This window comes from Nycticebus coucang, chromosome 11 (genome assembly GCF_027406575.1).
Source record: "Nycticebus coucang isolate mNycCou1 chromosome 11, mNycCou1.pri, whole genome shotgun sequence".
Lineage (NCBI taxonomy): Eukaryota > Metazoa > Chordata > Mammalia > Primates > Lorisidae > Nycticebus > Nycticebus coucang.
In genome coordinates this window covers 75,005,533-75,025,616 of record NC_069790.1, presented here as the reverse complement: position 1 = coordinate 75,025,616, position 20,084 = coordinate 75,005,533, and the positions used below count along the sequence as shown (strand labels likewise).

The 20,084-nt window shown below is 42.3% G+C and overlaps 2 pseudogenes; both read right to left on the bottom strand.

The window, feature by feature from the left end:
• Positions 1 to 1,994: 1,994 nt before the first annotated feature.
• LOC128598338 (nucleolar protein 16-like) lies at positions 1,995 to 2,433 on the bottom strand (annotated as a pseudogene).
• A 6,671-nt stretch (positions 2,434 to 9,104) lies between these two features.
• LOC128560348 (ras-related protein Rap-1b-like) lies at positions 9,105 to 9,719 on the bottom strand (annotated as a pseudogene).
• Positions 9,720 to 20,084: the final 10,365 nt, after the last annotated feature.

Below are 20,084 nucleotides of genomic sequence, written 5' to 3'. Positions count from 1 at the left end.
GGGTGTTCAAACTGCTCCAGCCTCACTGTCAACAGAGTTTTACAGTGCCTATCTGATCTTGTTAGAATGAAACTCTTACCATGGCAGTCCCATTATGAAAAATCCTCCAGTGGGCTCTGCGCCTGTAGCTCAAGCGGCTAAGGTGCCAGCCATATACACCTGAGCTGGCGGGTTCGAATCCAGCCTGGGCCTGCCAAACAACAATGATGGCTGCAACCAAAAAAAAAAAAAAAAGTTAAAGGGGAGGAAACTTGGGCGTTGTGGCCCAGGCATCTGTAGTCCCAGCTACTTGGAAGGTGTAGGCAGGAGAATCGCTTGAGCCCAGGAGTTAGAGGTTGCTGTGAACTGTGATGCCACAGCACTCTACCCAGGGTGAAAGCTTGAGGCTCTGTCTCAAAAAAGGAAAAGAAAAGAAAAATCCTCCAGTGGCCCAGCACAGTGGCTCATGCCTGTAATCCTAACACTCGGGGAGGTCAAGGGTGTAGGATTGCTTTACCTCAGGAATTTGAGACCAGCCTGAGCAAGAGCAAAACCCCATCTGTACTAAAACAATAGAAAAATCAGCCAGGCATTGTGGTGAGTGGCAACTCCCCTATCTCAGTATAAAGTCAGGTCTTAGCATGGCAGACAGGGCCCTTCATAACCTGACCCCTATGTGTCTTTCAGGACTCATCTCTCGCCACCTATCCCCTCTGCTATGACATCAGGGCACATCATCTGCTATGATCCAGTTATATAAAAGGATGGCCAAGTTTATTCCCTCGTGTTTCTAAAACAAATATGTGTTAACAATAAAGAAATACAAACATGCATCCATACATAGACATATTTAGAAATGGGAAATTTTACCAAGAATTTGTATTCAACTTTTGATATAATCAATTTTATTAATTTGTTAATGATTTACAGTCAATATCTTGGAACATTAAGCCTACAGAAATTAAATGTGCCAGAGTAGGACCAAGAAATCAAAATGTTTGACTACTACCATAATGTCCCTATACACGTAACCCCAGTAGTACCCAGTGGTATTCTCCCCTCACATACTTGAATAAGATTTGGTACTTGTCCTCTGGGTCCTTGTAATTATACCCAAAACATAGTACTGATAATAAAAATACTTAAAGTGTTAAAGTGTCTGGAAGTCTTCCTTATGTCCCTCCAGATTCACTCCTCTCCCTTTTTCATTTTACTGTGAAACTGACCTGCATAAACTGTGTGGATTTACCATGTTTCTAGTTGGGTTTAGCCAATGAGAGGCATCATCAGGGCACAGGGATCCTGGTGAAGTGAGGGTGGGGGACAAGACCCAGCCTTCTTCATCCAGCTGTCTTCTCTGAATCCAGGGGGCCAATTGGTTCCTTTCTACCTTAGGTCCTAACTTGATACAGGTCTCTGCTGTGGCTAGTTTTGGAATTCTCCCACTTGTTGGTTTCTCTAACCCCTGCCCCAACATTTGTAAATAGTTTATGAAACCCTTTTCAAATTAATCATTTGAATATGCCCGGAACTAGACGGATACAAAGATTTTTAATGGAATTTGTTAATCAGTATTAATTTAAATCAGCATTACATTTAATATTTATTGAGTTGTATTAGGATTAAAACTGATTCTGTGGTATCATTATTAGTATTTAATTTTGCTTTAGCAGAAGAAAAAAGAAACTAAAATGAAACTGAAGGAATTTCAAATAGTTCTTTACTACAAGGTATTATTTCCTGAAAATTACCTCTTTAGAGGTCAAGATCTATTTTTAGTTGATTATTATTATTATTATTTTTTTTTGAGACAGTCTCACTATGTCACCCTGGGTAGAGGACTGTGGCGTCACAGCTCACAGCAACTTCCAACTCTTGGGCGGTTCTCGTGCCTCAGCCTCCCAAGTAGCTGGGACTACAGGCACCCGCCACAACGCCCAGCTATTTTTTTGTTGCAGTTTGGCGGGTGCTGGGTTTGAACCCGCCACCCTCGTTATATGGGGCCGGTGCCCCACTCACTGAGCCACAGGCGGTGCCCTATAGACGTTGATCTTATTCCGAATCTGTTTTGGGGTATCTTTTTTTGTTCATTTGTTTTTTGGTTTTGTTGTTGTCGTTGTTGTTGTTTTAGGGTATCTTGATAGTAATTCTTCTCATCTCGGGCCATGGCCATTCAGCACGTAAGGCTTGCGCACAAGCTCCCCAGGCCTCTCCTCTCCACCCACCTCCGTGGCCTTCACCTTCCTCTTCGTAAGGGTAACGCCTTGTTGGGGTCCGCAGGCAGCCCATCTCGGCCAGGTTCTGCCGCGCCGACGGAGCGTGGTCCCAGGCCGGTCGGATGTGCGAGCCCTCGATCCGCCGCGCTGCCTTCCGACCAGCATTCCGGTTCAGACGCTTTCGGTGGACGTTGTAAACGAACTTCTGCCTCCGGGTCTTGCCCTTGGCCTTAGGCATTACGCGGGGACCACAGCAGCGGCAGCTCGCACTCAGCGCTCCTCACGCTCAAAACCTCGCTTTTTTTTTTTTTTTTTTGAGACAGAGTTTCACTTTATCACCCTCGGTAGAGTGCAATGGCATCACAGCTCACAGCAACCTCCAACTCCTGGGTTTAGGCGATTCTCTTGCCTAAGCCTCCCAAGTAGCTGGGACTACAGGCGCCCGCCACAACGACCGGCTATTTTTTTGTTGCAATTTGGCCGGGGCTGGGTTTGAACCCACCACCCTCGGTATATGGGGCCGGCGCCCTACTCACTGAGCCACAGGCGCCGCCCTTCTTTTTTTTTTTTTTTTTTTTTTTTTTTTGAGACAGAGTCTTACTATGTTACCCTCAGTAGAGTGCCATGGCCTCAGCTCACAGCAACAGAGATTGCTGTGAGATATAAGCCAGGGCACACTACCTAGGGTGACAAAGTAAGATTCTGTCTCAAAAAAAAAAAAACAAAAAAACCTCCTGGGCTCAAGTGATCCTTTTGCCTCAGCCTCCAAAGTAGCTGGGACCTCAGGCGCCTGCCATACCTGGTTAGTTTTTCTATTTTAAGTAGAGATGGGGGTCTCACTCTTACTCAGGCTAGTCTTGAACTCCTGAGCTCCAGGGATCCTCACACCTTCCAAAGTGCTAGGATTATAGAAGGGAGCCACTGTGCTCTGCCTACCCTACTAATTTTTGACAAAAATTCTAAAGCAATTCAATGCATGAAGAATAGCCTATTGAAGGCCAGGTGCCCTGGCTCATGCCTGTAATCCTAGCACTCTGGGAGTGGCAAATTGCTTGACCTCAGGAGTTGGAGATCAGCCTGAGCCAGAGTGATACCTCGCCTCTAAAAAAGAGCCAGGCTCTTACAATCGCCAAAATGTGGAAACAGCCTAAATGCCCACCAACCCAGGAATGGATTAACAAGCTGTGGTATATGTATACCATGGAATACTATTCAGCCATTAAAAAAAATGGAGACTTTACATCCTTCGTATTAACCTGGATGGACGTGGAAGACATTATTCTTAGTAAAGCATCACAAGAATGGAGAAGCATGAATCCTATGTACTCAATTTTGATATGAGGACAATTAATGACAATTATGGTTATGGGGGGGAACAGAAAGAGGGAAGGAGGGAGGTGGGTGGGGCCTTGGTGTGTGTCACACTTTATGGGGGCAAGACATGATTGCAAGAGGGATTTTACCTAACAATTGCAATCAGTGTAACCTGGCTTATTGTACCCTCAATGAATCCCCAACAATAAAAAAAAAAAAAAAAGAGCCAGGCTCTGTGGTGGGTGCCTATAGTCCCAGCTACTTGAGAAGCTGAGGCAAGATAATCACTTGAGCCCAGGAGTTTGAGGTTGCTGTGAGCTATGACGCCATGGCACCACTCTACCAAGGTTAACAAAAACTCTGTGTCAAAACCCCCTCTGTGAACCTCAGCCTAAACTTCACACCTTGTACAAAAGTTAACTCAAAATGGATCATGGACTTACATGCGAAACATAAAACTATGAAATTTTTAGAAAAACATAAAATATTTATAATACTGAGTTTTTAGACATGACAATGAAAGTATAATCCATAAACAAAATTTAAAACCTTTGTTTTGCAAAAGATGCTGTAAAGAGGATGAAAAGATAAGCTAGCTACAAACTGGGAGAAAATATTTGCAAACCACATATTCAACAAAAGACTTGTGTCTAAATACGTAATGAACTCTCAAAACAGTGAAAAAACATCCATTTAGGAAATGGACTAAAGATATGACCAGACATTTCACTGTAGAAGAAACACAGATGGTAAACCACAGGAAAAGATGTCTGACATCCTTAACCATTACAGAAATGCGATTAAAATCAAGAGGTACCATGGCACATGCAGCAGAATGGCTCAAGTACAAAACTCCAGCAGTAACACCATATGCTGTCCAGGATGCAGAAAAACAAGATCACTCATACATTGCTAGTGGGAATGTGAAATTCCAGAGTGGTATAGCAATTTGCTATAAAACCCAGTAATTGTTACATATTTATCCCAGAAAGATGATAACTTAGGTTCACACAAAATCATCTACATAAATATTCATAGCAGCTTTATGTGATACCCCAAAACTGAAAACAACCAAATGTTATTCAACAGGTGGTTAACAACTGTGGTACATCCGTAGCAACTACTCAGCAGTGAAAAGGAGTGAACTATTGATAAAAGCAATGAGAGAATGGACCTCGAGAGACTCACAGTCTCAAAAGATTATATACTACAAGATATATAATATTCTTGAAACGACAAAATTATAGAGACAGAGAATGGATTAGGGTTCTCTAGGGGCTGGGGAGGAGACGGAGGTGAGCACGGCTGTAAAAGGGAAGGGAGGTCCTTGATGGAATCATTCTCATCTCAACTGCAGTGGTGGGTACATGAATCTACCCATGATGATAAAATTGTACTAAACTAAATACACACAAATGCATGCATGTAAAACTGGCAAAATAGTAATAAACTCAGTGGTTGTATCAGTATTAATTTCCCAGTTGCGATATGTATTATAGTTATGAAAGATGTTACCACTGGGGTAACAGACACTGGATAGAAGGTGTGGAAGATCTCTCTGTATTATTTCTTATAACAGCAGATGAACCTATAATTATCTCAAAAAGTTTATTTAAAAGGAAAAAAAAAAATCAAGGCTGGTCACAGTGGCTCGCACCTGTGTTCCCAGCACTCTGGGAGGTGTAGACGAGCAGATTGCTTGAGCTCAGGAATTCAAGACCAGCCTGAGCAAGAGCAAGACCCTGTCTCTACTAAAGATAGAAAGAATTAGCTGGGCATCGTAGTGGGTGCCTGTAGTCTCAGCTACTGGGGAGGCTGAAGCAAGAGAATTACTTGTGCCTAAGAATTTGAGGTTGCTGTGAGCTATGAGGACGTCAGGACACTCAGGCAACAGAGTGAGACTCTGTCTCAAAGAAAAATTTAAAAAAAATTAAAAAAAAGCGAGTTTACATTTCCTAACCCTTTTTCTATTATAGGAGGGGAGAACAGTGGGGGAATGCTTTTTATCTAGACCATTATGTACCACAGTCATGCATTCCAATACACGCATACGTACACACACACATACAACCGGTCACAGAGGTTCTTACACAAATTGAAAGAGGAAGAGAATTTCAGAATTGTGCATTTGACCATAACTAAAAAGACAATAAAGGGAATTGCAGATGAATTGGAGCAAAAAATCTTTGTATGTTTCATAAAGCTTTCCTGATCCAGCCTTTTCTACAATGGTCCCTGGTGATGAGGGGGGGATTAGTGTGCCATGAGATGTGTAATGTGACAGTTAGGGGAGCTCCCTGGATCTGGCTGTGGTGCTGTCAGCCTTTGTGCAGTCTGGACCCAGTGAAGTGCCCTGGCTTTATTTCTTTTTGTCTCTTGCCTCCCAATGGAGGTTACACTGAGGAGGAAGCAGACCCTGACCTGAATGTATGATTGCCATGGGAACCGACGCTGCAATCAATCCCTGGGAATGTAGCCCTTTCTTGTGCACCTTTCTGTGTTCTGAATGTTTCTGAGTTGAGTGTGTACGTGTCCCTGAGTGACTGTATGCTTCTTGGTTAGCTGATTTGTCCTTGAGGACAGAAGCAGATGAAAATGTGGGGTATTTTATACAAACAACTTCACATCCTTCAAGCTTCTGGGGTTTGCTTATTAATTAAGAATCAACTACAATTAAGTATGATAGAAGAAAAGTAATTTCTGAAAAACTCCGCTTTATCCCCATGGAGGCCACCATATCTCTTCCACAGGAAGTTAAGCCCAGCAATTACGATACTAGTTAAATGTAATTTTCTGTCTTTATCATTTTCATTCCCCCCTGGTCTTGATGCCCGAAAACTGAAGATCTTTCTGTTCTCAGTCTCAGTGGCCTTTCCGGGGTGTTTGAGCAGTGACTGGCCTCCTCATTTCGTTCTCCATTGTTCTTCTATTTAATGCTTCTTGATTGACACTGGATTGATGTGTGCTGAGAATTTCTGCCCCTGGCTTCTATTCACTACACACACACACACACACACACACACACACACACATACACACACACGGAGATTCTGCCTGTCTGTGGTGAGACTGACAGGGCCTTCAGGACAAGTGTTCTGCATGAGATGTCTCCATGGGTAATTTCAGAGAAGGGGCTGGTAAAGTGGAAGCAGGAGGAAAGGGACAGAGTCCAGATTCTAATATGTGGGAAAGTTTCAATACAGATCTCAACACAAATTTTCTTTTTCTATATTTGTTTTTGTTTGTTTGTTTTTGAGACAAATTCTGGCTCAATCATAGCTCACTATAGCCTTCAACTCTGTGGGCTCCAGTGATCCTCCTGGCGCAGCCTCCCCTCCCTGTGGGGAGCCAGCCATGAGCCACTATGCCTGGCCTCAAGATACTATTCTTGAGACATGGTTATCAGATTCTTTTTTTTTTTTTCCTTTGGCCGGGGCTGGGTTTGAACCCACCACCTCTGGTATATGGGGGCGGTGCCCTACTCTTTTGAGCCATAGATTCTTACAGAAGTAGATTTAACCTATTTCCAATATCTGCTCAATTATCTGATATCTGAAAAAACAATAGAAGATTTGGAAAACATAGGGATGGTAATTTTCAATGAACTCACATAGAGCATTGTTTTAGTATTGATTTCTAAGAGGGGGTGGCGCCTGTGGCTCAAAGGAGTAGGGTGCCGGCCCCATATTCCAGAGATGGCGGGTTCAAGCCCAGCCCTGGCCAAAAACTGCAAAAAAAAAAAAAAGAAAGAAAGAAAAGAAAAAGAATATATATGTATATTTCTAAGAGGAAATGCTAGTCAAGTTTGATTATCTATCTGCCTGGGTCTCTCTTGTATGCATCTTTCCCTTTTTAACGGTGGATGATTTCACCAAATCTGAGTAGAGAGCTTTAATCTTCAGGTAAAGGTATTTTTTATCTTTATTTATTTATTGGCAAGTAATTATAATGCAAGCCCTTGCATGGCAATCCAAATTTATTGAACTACTGATGCTAATTTATACAAAATTGCATCACTTTAATTAAGGCTTTTAGTTTACATTTGGCCACCTCAAAGTAGTTACAACATTAGGTTGGTCAGTTTAAATACTGTGGCTCCCTGTTGGATAGACACACAATCTTTTTTTTTTTTGTAGAGACAGAGTCTCACTTTAGGGCCCCCAGTAGAGTGCCGTGGCCTCACACAGCTCACAGCAACCTCCAACTCCTGGGCTTAAGCGATTCTCTTGCCTCAGCCTCCCGAGTAGCTGGGACTACAGGCACCCGCCACAATGCCTGGCTATATTTTGGTTGCAGTTTGGCCGGGGCTGGGCTTGAACCCACCACCCTCGGTATATGGGGCCAGCGCCTTACCGACTGAGCCACAGGCGCCGCCCAAAAGTTAATTTATTTATTTTTATTTATTTATTTTTTGCAGTTTTTTTTTGGCTGGGGCTGGGTTTGAACTCGCCACCTCCGGCATATGGGGCCGGTGCCCTACCCCTTTAAGCCACAGGCGCCGCCCAACACACAATCTTTAAATCCAAACGTTAATGCATACAAAGCAACAAGGCATTGTTAAATAAAACAGCAATAGTCACTGCAAATTAGGCCTTGTGACCAATTACACATGATTAAAATTATTTCCCACATTCATATCCACAGTACTCGTCCACCATTTAACATCTCAATCAAAACGTTACACGTGTGAAACAATCACTAACAGGCAAAAATAGTAAACCTGTACATTTGGTATTGCAAGTACACTTATGCATGAGCAAGCGAGGGATTCACAGTGAGAATCTACAGCTGCAGAAGCCTGGAAATGATTTACAAAAATTGTGAAATCATTAAAAAATTGTTAGAAAATATACACTTCTTGTTGTAGACCCCCACTGTACCCACAACTATAAACATTGTTCCCAAAAAAGGAAACATAATAAGAGATTTGGAAAGTCTGGACGTTTCCTTCCCAACAGATATTAAGGGCAAAGTCTTTAATCTAAGACATTATGCTGAAAGGACTATCATATTTTAAAGACAAGATCACTGTCTCCACCGGTTTTTTAAAAAATTAAATCTTTACATTTGTGTTCATCAAAGCACTTGTTTTGTACAATACAATGATAATGACCTTGAATTTCTTTTAAAAAATTACAATAAGCTACAAGTATCAAAGAAGTATCTGGAGTAGTCTATATAGGAGCTCTTTGGACTTTCTTTTATTAGGCTAAAATAGTGGTGCTTTCAGGATTTACATTACAGTACTCTCCAATACAAAGTATGGGGCATGTTAAAGTATACAGTACACCATTTTCATACATGTACAACATTGGTGGATGAAGAATGTCTCTTAGCAGTAACACTGGATGTAGCCTCTGGTTTTACCAGCTGCATACTCTAGGACTATTATGTAGGTAAAAATCTCTTGTGATACTGGAAAGTGATTAGAATGTGCAAACTGTTACAGTAGCTTTCATCCGCCTCTTAAAGGGTACCACCACAGGAAAGTCTATTTGAAGATGTTGGTAGGTTTAACAAAGTTGGAATGCTGGCACTGTTGAATTGGGCAACAGTTCTTCAGACCTGGCTCAGAGCTACAATGCATTTAGTTTATTAAAGCAGCTGACATGATGACTTTTTGCGAGGCTTCCCAGGCCCTGGAGTTTTTCTGTTAATTTGCCACACTAGGTCATAAAAGATCTCATTAACATTTATTTTTGATTTTGCAGAAGACTCTAAGAATGCAGTTGTTCCACTGTCTTGCTAGATTTTGACCTTGTTCTTTTCCTAAAACTCTTTCATCTTCCAAGTCACACTTACTACCGACCAGAATCATTGGAACCTCATCAGTATCTTTAACTGGAAGAATCTGTTCTCTCAGACCTTGTAAGTCATTAAATGTGGACTGTGCTGTGACTGAATAAACTAACGCAAAGCCTTGCCCATTCTTCATGTACAAATCCCTCATTGCTGTAAATTGTTCCGTTCCTGCAGTATCCAAGATTTCAAGCATACACTGTTGTGCATCTATTTCAACTTGCTTTCTATAAGAATCTTCTATCGTAGGATCCTATTTTTCAACAAAAATCCCTTAACAAATTGTACAGTCAGAGCAGACTTTCCAACACCTCCTGAGCCAAGAATGACTAACTTATACTCACTCATGATGCAAATTTGTCAAAACTTAGTACCTCTCACGCTGTCACCGGGTCCCCGCAGCCAGCGTCGCCCCGCTTCCTCCGTCGCTCTTCCCGGCGCCACCGCTGTCCTGCCCCTGCTGCTGCTGCCCCTCAGGCTGCTTTACACGGCTGACTCTGGGCGAAGATTGGCAGTGTCGCCTTGACTATTTTTTTTTTCATATATATGTGTTATTTGGTTTCCACTTTTTCCCCTTCACAAAATTAAAAAGGCTTAAAATTTAGTAACAATAACAATATTTAAGATAAGGACTAGAAACAAAAACCTTGTAAAGAATGAAGATAAATACATTCAGAAAAGAAATCAGATGATTGCGATATTTCATTGCAGCAGTAAAGGTATTTTTTTTAATCCTACTAAATCTATTAGCTGGCATGAAACTCTACTGTTATTGATCACTTTTTAGTTTCTTTTCTTTTTAATTTTGATACCAGGCCTCACGCTGGCACCCTGAGTAGAGTGCTATGGCATCATAGTTGACAGCAACCTCAAGGGCTCAAGCGATCATCATGCCTCAGTTTTTTCTTTTCTTTTCTTTTTTTTTTTTTTGAGACATAGTCTCACTATGTCACCCTCAGTACACTGCTTGGCGTCACAGCTCACAGTAACCTCAAACTCGTGGGCTTAAGCGATTCTCTTGCCTCAGCCTCCCAAGTAGCTGGGACTACAGGTGCCCACCACAAGGCTTGGCTATTTTTTTGTTGCAGTTTCCATTGTTGTTGTTTTAGATGGCCCAGGCTGGATTTGAACCCGCCACCGTGGGTGTATGTGGCCAGCACCCTACCCACTGAGCTATGGGTGCAGCCTTCTTTTTTTTTTGAGACAGAGTCTCACTATGTTGCCCTTGGTAGAGTGCTATAACGTCGCTGCTCACAGCAACCTCCAACTCTTGGGCTTAAGTGATTCTCTTGCCTCAGCCTCCTAATTAGCTGTGCCCACCACAACACCCAGCTAATTATTTTTGTTACAGTTGTCATTGTTGTTTAGCTGGCCTGGGCTGGACTTGAACCTGCCAGCCTTGGTGCATGTGGCTGGTGCCATAACCACTGTGCTACGGGTGCCGAGCCCAGTTTTTCTTTTCTTTTTTTTTTTTTAGAGACAGAGTCTCACTTTGTTGTTCTTGGTAGAGTGCTATGGCATCACAGCTCACAGCAACCTCCAGCTCTTGGGCTTAGGAGATTCTCTTGCCTTAGCCTCCCGAGTAGCTGGGACTACAGGCCCCGCTACAACCCCCAGCTGTTTTTTTTTGTTGTTGTTGCAGTTTGGCCGGGGCCGGGCTTGAACCTGCCACCCTCGGTATATGGGGCCAGCGCCCCACTCACTGAGCCATAGGTGCTGTCCCAGTTTTTCTATTTTTTTTTTTTTCTATTTTTTAATAGAGACAGGATCTAACTATTGCTCAGGCTGGTCTTGAACAGCTGAGCTCAAGCATTCCACCCACTTCAGCTTCCAAGAGTGCTAGGATTACAGGTGTGAGCCACTGGGCCTGGCCCCCACTTTTTAGATTCAATTGTGACAGACAGAATTCTAAACTGACCCTCAGTGACCCAAGACATTTCAAAATCCTTTCCCATGGAATCTCATCCTGTGACGAGATTTCATTATATGGCAAAAGTGAAGGGATTTTTCATATGTAATTAAAGTTCCTAATAAGTTGACTCTAAGTTCATCAAATAGGAGAATTTCCTGGATAGACTTTAGCTAACCAGCTGAGCCCTCTTATAGAGGTTCTAGAAGTTAAGAGTTTCTCTTGCAGGCCTGAAGAATCAAGCCACTGAGAGTTCTACAGAGGCAAGGAAATGAATTCTTCTAACAACCACATGAACTTTGAAGAGAACCGCAAGATGTGGACAAAACCCCAGCCCTGGTTGACACATTAATTGTAGCTTTACGAGACCATTAGCAGAGTACCATGGAAACTGTGAGATAATAAATGTATTGTTATAAGCCAGAAGGTTTGTGTTAATTTGTAATGCAGCAATAGAAAACAAATACACAGTTAATCTGTAGAAGTTTGGCTGGCATAGCAGAGCGACCATTTTGTTACCTTGCTTTATTGCCAGTCCCTTTTGATATGCTCTACCATCTAACAGGGGCATACAGAGAAAGACACCCCTTAACGCTAACTCTAAGCCTATGTCTGTTTGTCAAAGGGGTGATAGTATAAATACAAATTCTCACCTTGATCTCCCATTCCCTGCCCAAAATAATAAATTTTCCCCACCATAGACAATTCATTACCAAATTCTAGTACTTCTATCCCCAAAATATACCTCAAGTCCATTGCTTTCTTTCCATTCCCATTCTACCCTAGTCTAAATCACCATCACTGGGCGGCGCCTGTGGCTCAGTCAGTGGCGCAGGCCCCATATACCGAGGGTGACGGGTTCAAACCCGGCCCCGGCCAAACTGCAACCAAAAAATAGCCGGGCGTTGTGGTGGGCGCCTGTAGTCCCAGCTGCTCAGGAGGCTGAGGCAGGAGAATCGCTTAAGCCCGGGAGTTGGAGGTTACTGTGAGCTGTGTGACGCCACGGCACTCTACCGAGGGCCATAAAGTGAGACTCTGTCTCTACAAAAAAAAAAAAAAAAAATCACCATCACTTGCAGCTATAGATAACTATTACACAAATCAGCCTCCTACCTGGTTCCCCAGCATCTTCCCTATTCCTCTTCTAACTCATTCCTGACCAATCCACAGTGATATTAAAATATTTAGGGGAGGTGGAGCATGGTGTTTCATGCCTGCAATCCTAACACTTTGGGAGGCCATTTGAGGCCAGAAGTTCAAGACCAGCCTGAGCAATAACAAGACATATTTTAAAAATCAACACTATAGCAGAGGTGACAGAGCAAGACTGTGTCTCAAAGTATATATTTAGGTGGGGATTTTGTCACTTCTCTGCTTAAAACACTTCAATTGTTCCCCATTGTCCTTAGGAAAAAATCCAAAATTATCTGGACCCTTCTTTTTTATTTTTTGTTGTTGTTTTGTTTGTTTGTTTTTTAAGACAGTCTCAGTCACTTTAGGTAGAAAGCCATAGCATCATCATAGCTCACAGCAACCTCAAACTCTTAGGTTGACAATCTCTTGCTCAGCTGGAAGAACCAAGCCACTCAGAGTTCTACATATGCAAGGAAATGAGAATTCTTCCAACAACCACATGGACTTTGAAGAGGAATCCAAGCTGTAGATAAAACCCCAGCCCTGGTTGATACATTGATTGTAGCTTTATGATCAAGGTGAGATTTATATTTATACTATTTCCCTTTGATATGCAAAACCCAGGCATTGAGCTTAGTATTAAGGGGTGTTTTTTCTGTGTGTCCCTTATGCCTCAGCTTCCAGAGTAGCTGGTACTACAGGTGCCCACCGCAAAACTGGGCTAGTTTTTCTATTTTTAGTAGAGACGAGGTCTTGCTATTGCTCAGGCTGGTCTGGAACTCCTGAGCTCAAGCAATCCACCACCCTAGGCCTCCCAGAGTGCTAGGATTACAGGTGTGAGCCACCATGCCCAGCCACCTCAAGATAATCTTGATTCACTTTTTCTATACTTCATAATTTTCCAGCCCTGCTTATCTTTTTGTTTTTCTTCACCTTTAGGGCCTTTTGCATATGTTGTTTGCTGAGCCTGGAACATCTTCTTTGCCTAGTTCTTACTCATCCCTCAAACCTGAACTCAAAATCTCCATCAGAGAAACCTCCACACATGCTCCGTGGCAGGTCTTCCTGATGTTTACACCACCTGCCCTGAGCTAGTGGGTCCATCCCTTAGCCACTGCAGGTGTAGCTGCTGCTAACCAGCACACATGTGTACCTTTATCGACTGATGGGAACTGCCTTGCTGAAAGATGCGTGGAAGTTTGTTCATTTCCCAGGTCACGTAAGTCAATTATGAACTAGTGTGGGGCAAAAAGGTTCAGCCCCCTCACATCTGAGTAGGGTAAACTCAGATTTGCATTCATGCTCCAGATATTAGCAGGGTATGGCTCTCTATCCGGAGCAACAGGGGGAGATCCTGCCTCAAATGTGTGTGTGTGTGTAGGTGTGTGTGGGTCAGGCTGCATCGGGGTTCTACCTAGATTCCTCCCTGGCCCTGTCCTGCTGCCTTCACTCCCTTAAAGTTTCTACAGAGGGCATCCCCTTGCTGAATCCCCACTTCAGACTCTGCTTCTAGAGAACCTAAGACATCCCTAGTACAAATGGCATTCCCCATTATTGTCTTGTGTATACCCTCTTTTCCTTCATTGCACTTTTCAAAAATAAACAATTTTACATGCCTGTGGATTTATTCACTTTCTGTATGTTTCCCTGTCAGTTGTGAGACGGATGAGCTGTGAGCTCTGTGAAGGTGGAGACCACACCTTCTTCATCTTCCTCTGCGTCTCCAGTGCTAGCGCCAGACCCAGCACCACGGGGGAGTTGTTGAATGGATGAGTGAGTAGGTAAATGTCGTGTCTTTCTTCAACCTGAGCACAGCTGACAGTGGATATAATTCTTACATTTTCTCTTAGACCATGAGTTGCATGGCACTCAGGTCTCCAAGTCCTTGCTGAGGTTTAGTCTTCTGTTAGTACTCCCAGACTACCTCCAGCTCCTGTCTCTTCCCCCAGAAAGTGAGAAATACCCTCTGCACTAACGATAATTCTTTTTATGATTCCAGTAAATTAATATGTCTGTATTTAATAGAGATTTTATAGAAGCATGAGCCTTTTTAGCTTTGTTCCTTCATATCTAGATATATTCAGTCCCTAGTAGGTACAGGTACTGTTTTAGTTTCAGTGGCTTTAGCAACTATGGTAAGCAGACACAGTCCCTACTCTAATGAAATTCTGTGTCTACCAGGGAGACGTAGACACTGACAATGAAACAAACATAACACTGATGAGTGCCACGAGGCAAGGCAAGGAATGGCAAGGAGTGCAGAAGTGCAGACATACCCAGATAGACTAGGCAGCAAAGGCCTCTTTTACTGGTGTCATCTGAGTTCACTGGATACAAAATTGTTGTTATGTTATGATAATAGTCATGTTATAATAACTTATATAGTCATGTTATAATAATTACATGGTAATAGTAAGTACACTGTGCTTCTAAGTGGAAGCACTTAGAAAACTATGCTTTGTTAACTTACATTCTTGCTTTTTTTTTTTTTTTGTAGAGATAGAGTCTCACTTTATGGCCCTCGGTAGAGTGCCATGACATCACGCAGCTCACAGCAACCTCCAACTCCTGGGCTTAAGCGATTCTCTTGCCTCAGCTTCCGAGTAGCCTACAGGCGCCTGCCACAACACCCAGCTATTTTTTGGTTGCAGTTCAGCTGGGGCCGGGTTTGAACCCGCCACCCTCGGTATATGGGGCCGGCACCTTACCGACTGAGCCACAGGCGCCGCCCTGTCAGACAGAATTTTTAATTCTGTCTCACTTCATGCCCTGGATAGAGTGCTATGGCATCATAGCTCACAACAACCTCAAACTCTTGGGCTCAAACAATCCTCCCAAGTAGCTGGGACTATAGGTGTGCACTACAACGCCTGGCTAGTTTTTCTATTTTTAGTACAGATGGGTCTTGTTCTTGCTCAGGCTGGCCTCAAACTCCTGAGCTCAAGCAATCCATCTGCCTTGGCCTCCCAGAGTGCTGGGATTATAGGCATGAGCCACTGTGCACGGCCACATTCTTGCTTCTTGAGAAGAACCAGAAGGAGAAAGAAAAGGAAAAGAAAATAGTTATGGACAGTTGGTTGTATTTATTTATTCTCCTTATGGTAATGAGAAAACTGAGGTTCAAGGGTCACTACACAGGGTACAAATAAGTGAAAGTCTGTACTATGAACCGAATCAAAGGTTTTCTAACTCTAAAACTCCCTTTTCTCCCATTATACGTTTCTTTGTTTTTTGTTTTATTTATTTATTTATTTATTTATTTATTTTTGTTGAGACAGGGTCCCATCCCATGCCCCTGAGCAGAGTGCAGTGGGCGTGGTAGCTCGCCACAACCTCAGACTCAGGCTGCGGGCACCCCGCTGCCTCAGCCTCCGGAAGCCACTCGGATTACAGGCGCTTGCCGCGGCGCCGGGCTGGGTTTTTCCATTTTTATCATGAGTCGGGGTCTCACTGTCGCTCAGGCGAGTCTCGAACTCCTGAGCTCAAGTGATTCTCCCTCCTCAGCCTCCCACAGTGCTGGGATTACAGGCGTGAGCCACCGCGCCCGGCGGTTTTTTGTTTTATTTTTTGCAGCTTCTGGCTGGGGCTGGATTTGAACCTCCCACCTTGTGGGAGGGATATGGGGCCGGTGCTCTACTCCTTTGAGCCACAGGCGCCACCCTGTTTTGTTCTTTTTTATTATACATGTTTCTCTATTCTCTCTCTCTCTCATTTAAGTGTAAATTTAAGTGTAATAATTTATTTAATTATTTATTAAAGTGTAAATATTTGGGCTCAATATAGACTAAACTTTTGTGTTTGAATAAATGTCTTAGCTAGACATAAACCTGAAAGTTCTATTAGCCTATGAACCACTGTTAGACTATGGTATTTTACTGAAAATCTATATGTTGTGTTGCTGTCCACTGGGCTACTGGTCAATGACGCAGGGGCAGCACTACAGACGAAATGAATGATTTTAAAAGGTATGACTGGTGCTTGCTCAGGCACATCAGCAATCACTTGTCTTTATTCACTTTCTTACATACCCAAACTCATAAGATAAAAATAATCCAAGAATAAGGAAGACAAAAGGCAACAAAACTGTCATTAAGATTCCTTATCAGTGTTAATACAGCAAAGTATGTACACACCTTTCTAAACTAAGAATATCTTATTTGGAGATAAACAACAATGGAGATAAACCACTCTCCGCTGGGTTGTCTGTTCTGTTTGCCCACTTCCCTATATGACTAACTGGAAGTTATTGTGTAAATAGGGTTAGGGAATTAAGTGCAATGGTCCATTGCCCCAGGCAGATGATGGCAGATGTGCCTCTGGCACATTCTTTCCTTTAAAGCATGACTACCTGTATTTTTTCAGCAAAGCCACTTATGGGAGCTGGGGGAGAATATCCCCCAAAACTCACATCTAGCCCAAATACTGGAAATGTTCCTTCTCATGGCCTTGTACCTCAAGGAGCACAAATGAGACTGATTCACCTCACAAGGGTGCAGGAGACTGTGCCCCTTCATTTCCCCCTTTCTAATTAATGACTATTTGCCTGCACTGCTGTCATAGCCAAAAAGACAGCAGCATTATGCTCACTAGTTTTCTTTACCTGTTTCAACTTTTTTGCAAATGATATAAAGTATAAAAATTATGAGGCAAAACAGGAACAGAGTACCCGCAGAGGTTCCAAACAAGGCATGAATCTTATCTAATAGGTTAAGTTGGGCAATTCCATCAGAAATACTTCGCAATATCTCATCTACAGTGATTCATTCTCATTTTTGTTCAAATGTGCTGTATAACTGATGTTGTGATTCAATAATATTGGCAGTTAAATTTTCATGGTTTAACAAATGTTTCCTGACTTTATGCCAAGAAAATAAAGTTTCATTATAAAAAACAGGAGTAACACAATAAGAAGAGACATTCCAATCATATTTCAATTTCATTTGTTTTTCTAAACTGCACAACTGATCTCCTAGCAAAACTATTTGTTCTAAATCAACTAGCTCATTATGAATTTCTGTGTCAATTTGTTTTTGAGTAACCCACAACCCTTCTGCATCTTTATGCCAAGTATACGAATTTTTCAGTCTTTACAAATTCAGTAAGGGCTATTCCAGTGGTGGCTGCAGAAGCAGTGATGGCTATAATCCCAAGAATTGCTGTTATCGGAGAAACCACTTGGTCCTCCTCATCAGCTTCTGAGCCAGATTCATGAGAATCGAAATTGTGGGGGATTCTTCCCAAAACCTCATCATTTTCACTGGCAGCCAGACCCTGGTCCTGGCACACAGAAGAAAGATCCTATCTCAGGAAAAATCAAATCTCATAGAAATAATAAGACAAGTAAACAATTAACAAGTTCCTGGACAATAGATCTCTCCAGGTTTCTCATTCCATGAAATGTTGCCCACAAACCAAACAAAAGGCAGCTTTATGCAAGCCTGAGTAAAATGCACTTCTTGCCATTTAAAGTGAAAAGTATGTTGGGAATGGTGGTGTGGTTTATAAATGTGGGAGCCCCTCCAGGCATGAAGGCCAAACAGAGCTGGGCCAATTTTCCATAAATCAAGTTGGAATGGATATCCAGAAATGCCTGGGGCTGGTGGCGAAAAACCACTCTCCTCCCACACTAATTCCTTTGAGGATGAGTATATAATATCAGTTGCATTTTGCTGGTAACTAAGATAACCAACACCAGGTTCAAGTCTTCCCCTAACATAAGCAGAAGGTCTCCAATCAACAACAGATCCAAATTTAGTTTGCCAGAAGGCATACAAATGAGACCCTCGACATTTTCACCAATGAATCCAATCTGCAATATCAGTAAACACATGAGGCTTGCAGTGGGGCAGATGAGGCAACAAAGAATGCTGTGTCACTATTAATTTAGTAAAAGTCATAGTAGAAAGCATATACATGTCATTATTTCTGGAAGTATTTCTGAAACTGACCCATTGCTGAGCCCCAAAAGATAAACAAGGGGGCTTGGGCCCGACACAAATAGGAAGTCCCGTAACTCCTAAAGAGTAATTCTTAAGAGGTGTGCCTTCTTCCTCAGGTTTAAATGGACCACGATCATCATATGGCCCAGGAAGCCAAAAAGTTTCATTAACATAAATGGAAACAGAAGGCTCAAGCTAGGAGACCCCTCTAAGTAAAGGAGGGTTAGGAACATAGCTCCAATAAGTATAATTTGGGTTAGCACTTACCTGAACATTAAGAATGGCTATCATTGCAAGAAACAGTGCCTGGGGAGTTGCCGGATGGTTGCTCACCGTCACTATTGCTCGTGCTTCCCTGCATAGTTGAGAAAGTCCTCTCCATGTCATCTGAGGGAATGGGGTCTGTTCTCTCCTGTGCCCCATCCTCCGGACAGGTCATTGGCTTTGCTGGATCTCCCTGTCCTCCAGTGTCAGGGAGGACATTCATACTGCCAAGTTCCTGGCCTATCTTGGACGGCGGGATCAGATGGTCATTCCAGAGTTTGATGAATTTGTCTGGGAACTAGAACTCATTTTTTTCTGTAGAGAAAAGAGCATACCCTCTACCCCAACGCACTACCACTGCAGGCAGCCATTGATTGGAAGCCAAGTCTTTATAATAAATAGGTTGATTAATTGGGGTGTGTGTGGCTGTTTTACTCATAATTTTTATCAGCAGGTGTATTGCTTTCAGTGTCCAAATTTAAAAAATTTTAGGGAAATAATGTTGAATGAAATCTATTTCTAGGAGACTTATTATATACTATTCCCCCTTTCTGTTTAATCGACATTTCTTTGCGAGTACGGTTATGTCTTTCAATAACTGCTTGACCTGTGCTATTTTCTGGTATTCTTGCTATATGTTTAATATTATAACTTTGAAAAAATTGTTGACATTTTCGAGAAACATATGCAGAGCCATTATCTGTTTTAATAGTCAATGACACACCCATTACAGCAAATGCTTCTAGTAAATGGGTAATAACAGAATCAGCTTTTTCTGACGTAAGGGCAGTAGCCCATGAGAAACTAGAATAAGTGTCAATTGAATGATGAATATATTTAGATTTACCAAATTCAGGAAATTGTGTTATATCCATTTGCCAAATTTCATTAGGCTTTTGTCCTTGGGGATTTACTCCGGGAGGCAAATGGGAAATTATAATTACCTGACAAGTGGGGCAAGAGCGAATAATTTGTTTAGCATCTCTCCAAGTTATTGAATATCTTTGTTTTAAAGATGAAGCATTATTATGATGGATTGCATGTTCCTCTTGTGCCTTTTGAACAGTGCCAATCAAATGATCAATGGATTCATTACCAGCAGTTAAAGGACCAGGTAAATTAGAATGAGCTCAAATATGGGTGATAACAATTGGAACATTTCTATTACAAATTTAATTTGAAGAATATAAAAAAGATGGAATAATTCTGTATGATCATTGAACAAGGTGATAGTTTCAATATTTTGAACAGTATAAATTGAACAAACTGAGTCAGTAATAATGTTGAGAGGAATACTAGGGAAATTTTGTAATACTAATATGACAGCATATAATTCTGCCTTTTGAACTGATTTAAAAGGGGATTAGTAGTGGGCGGCGCCTGTAGCTCAAGGAGTAGGGCCCCAGTCCCATATGCCGGAGGTGGCGGGTTCAAACCTAGCCCCGGCCAAAAACCAAAAAAAAAAAAAAAGGGCAGCGCCTGTGGCTCAAGGAGTAGGGCGCTGGTCCCATATGCCGGAGGTGGCGGGTT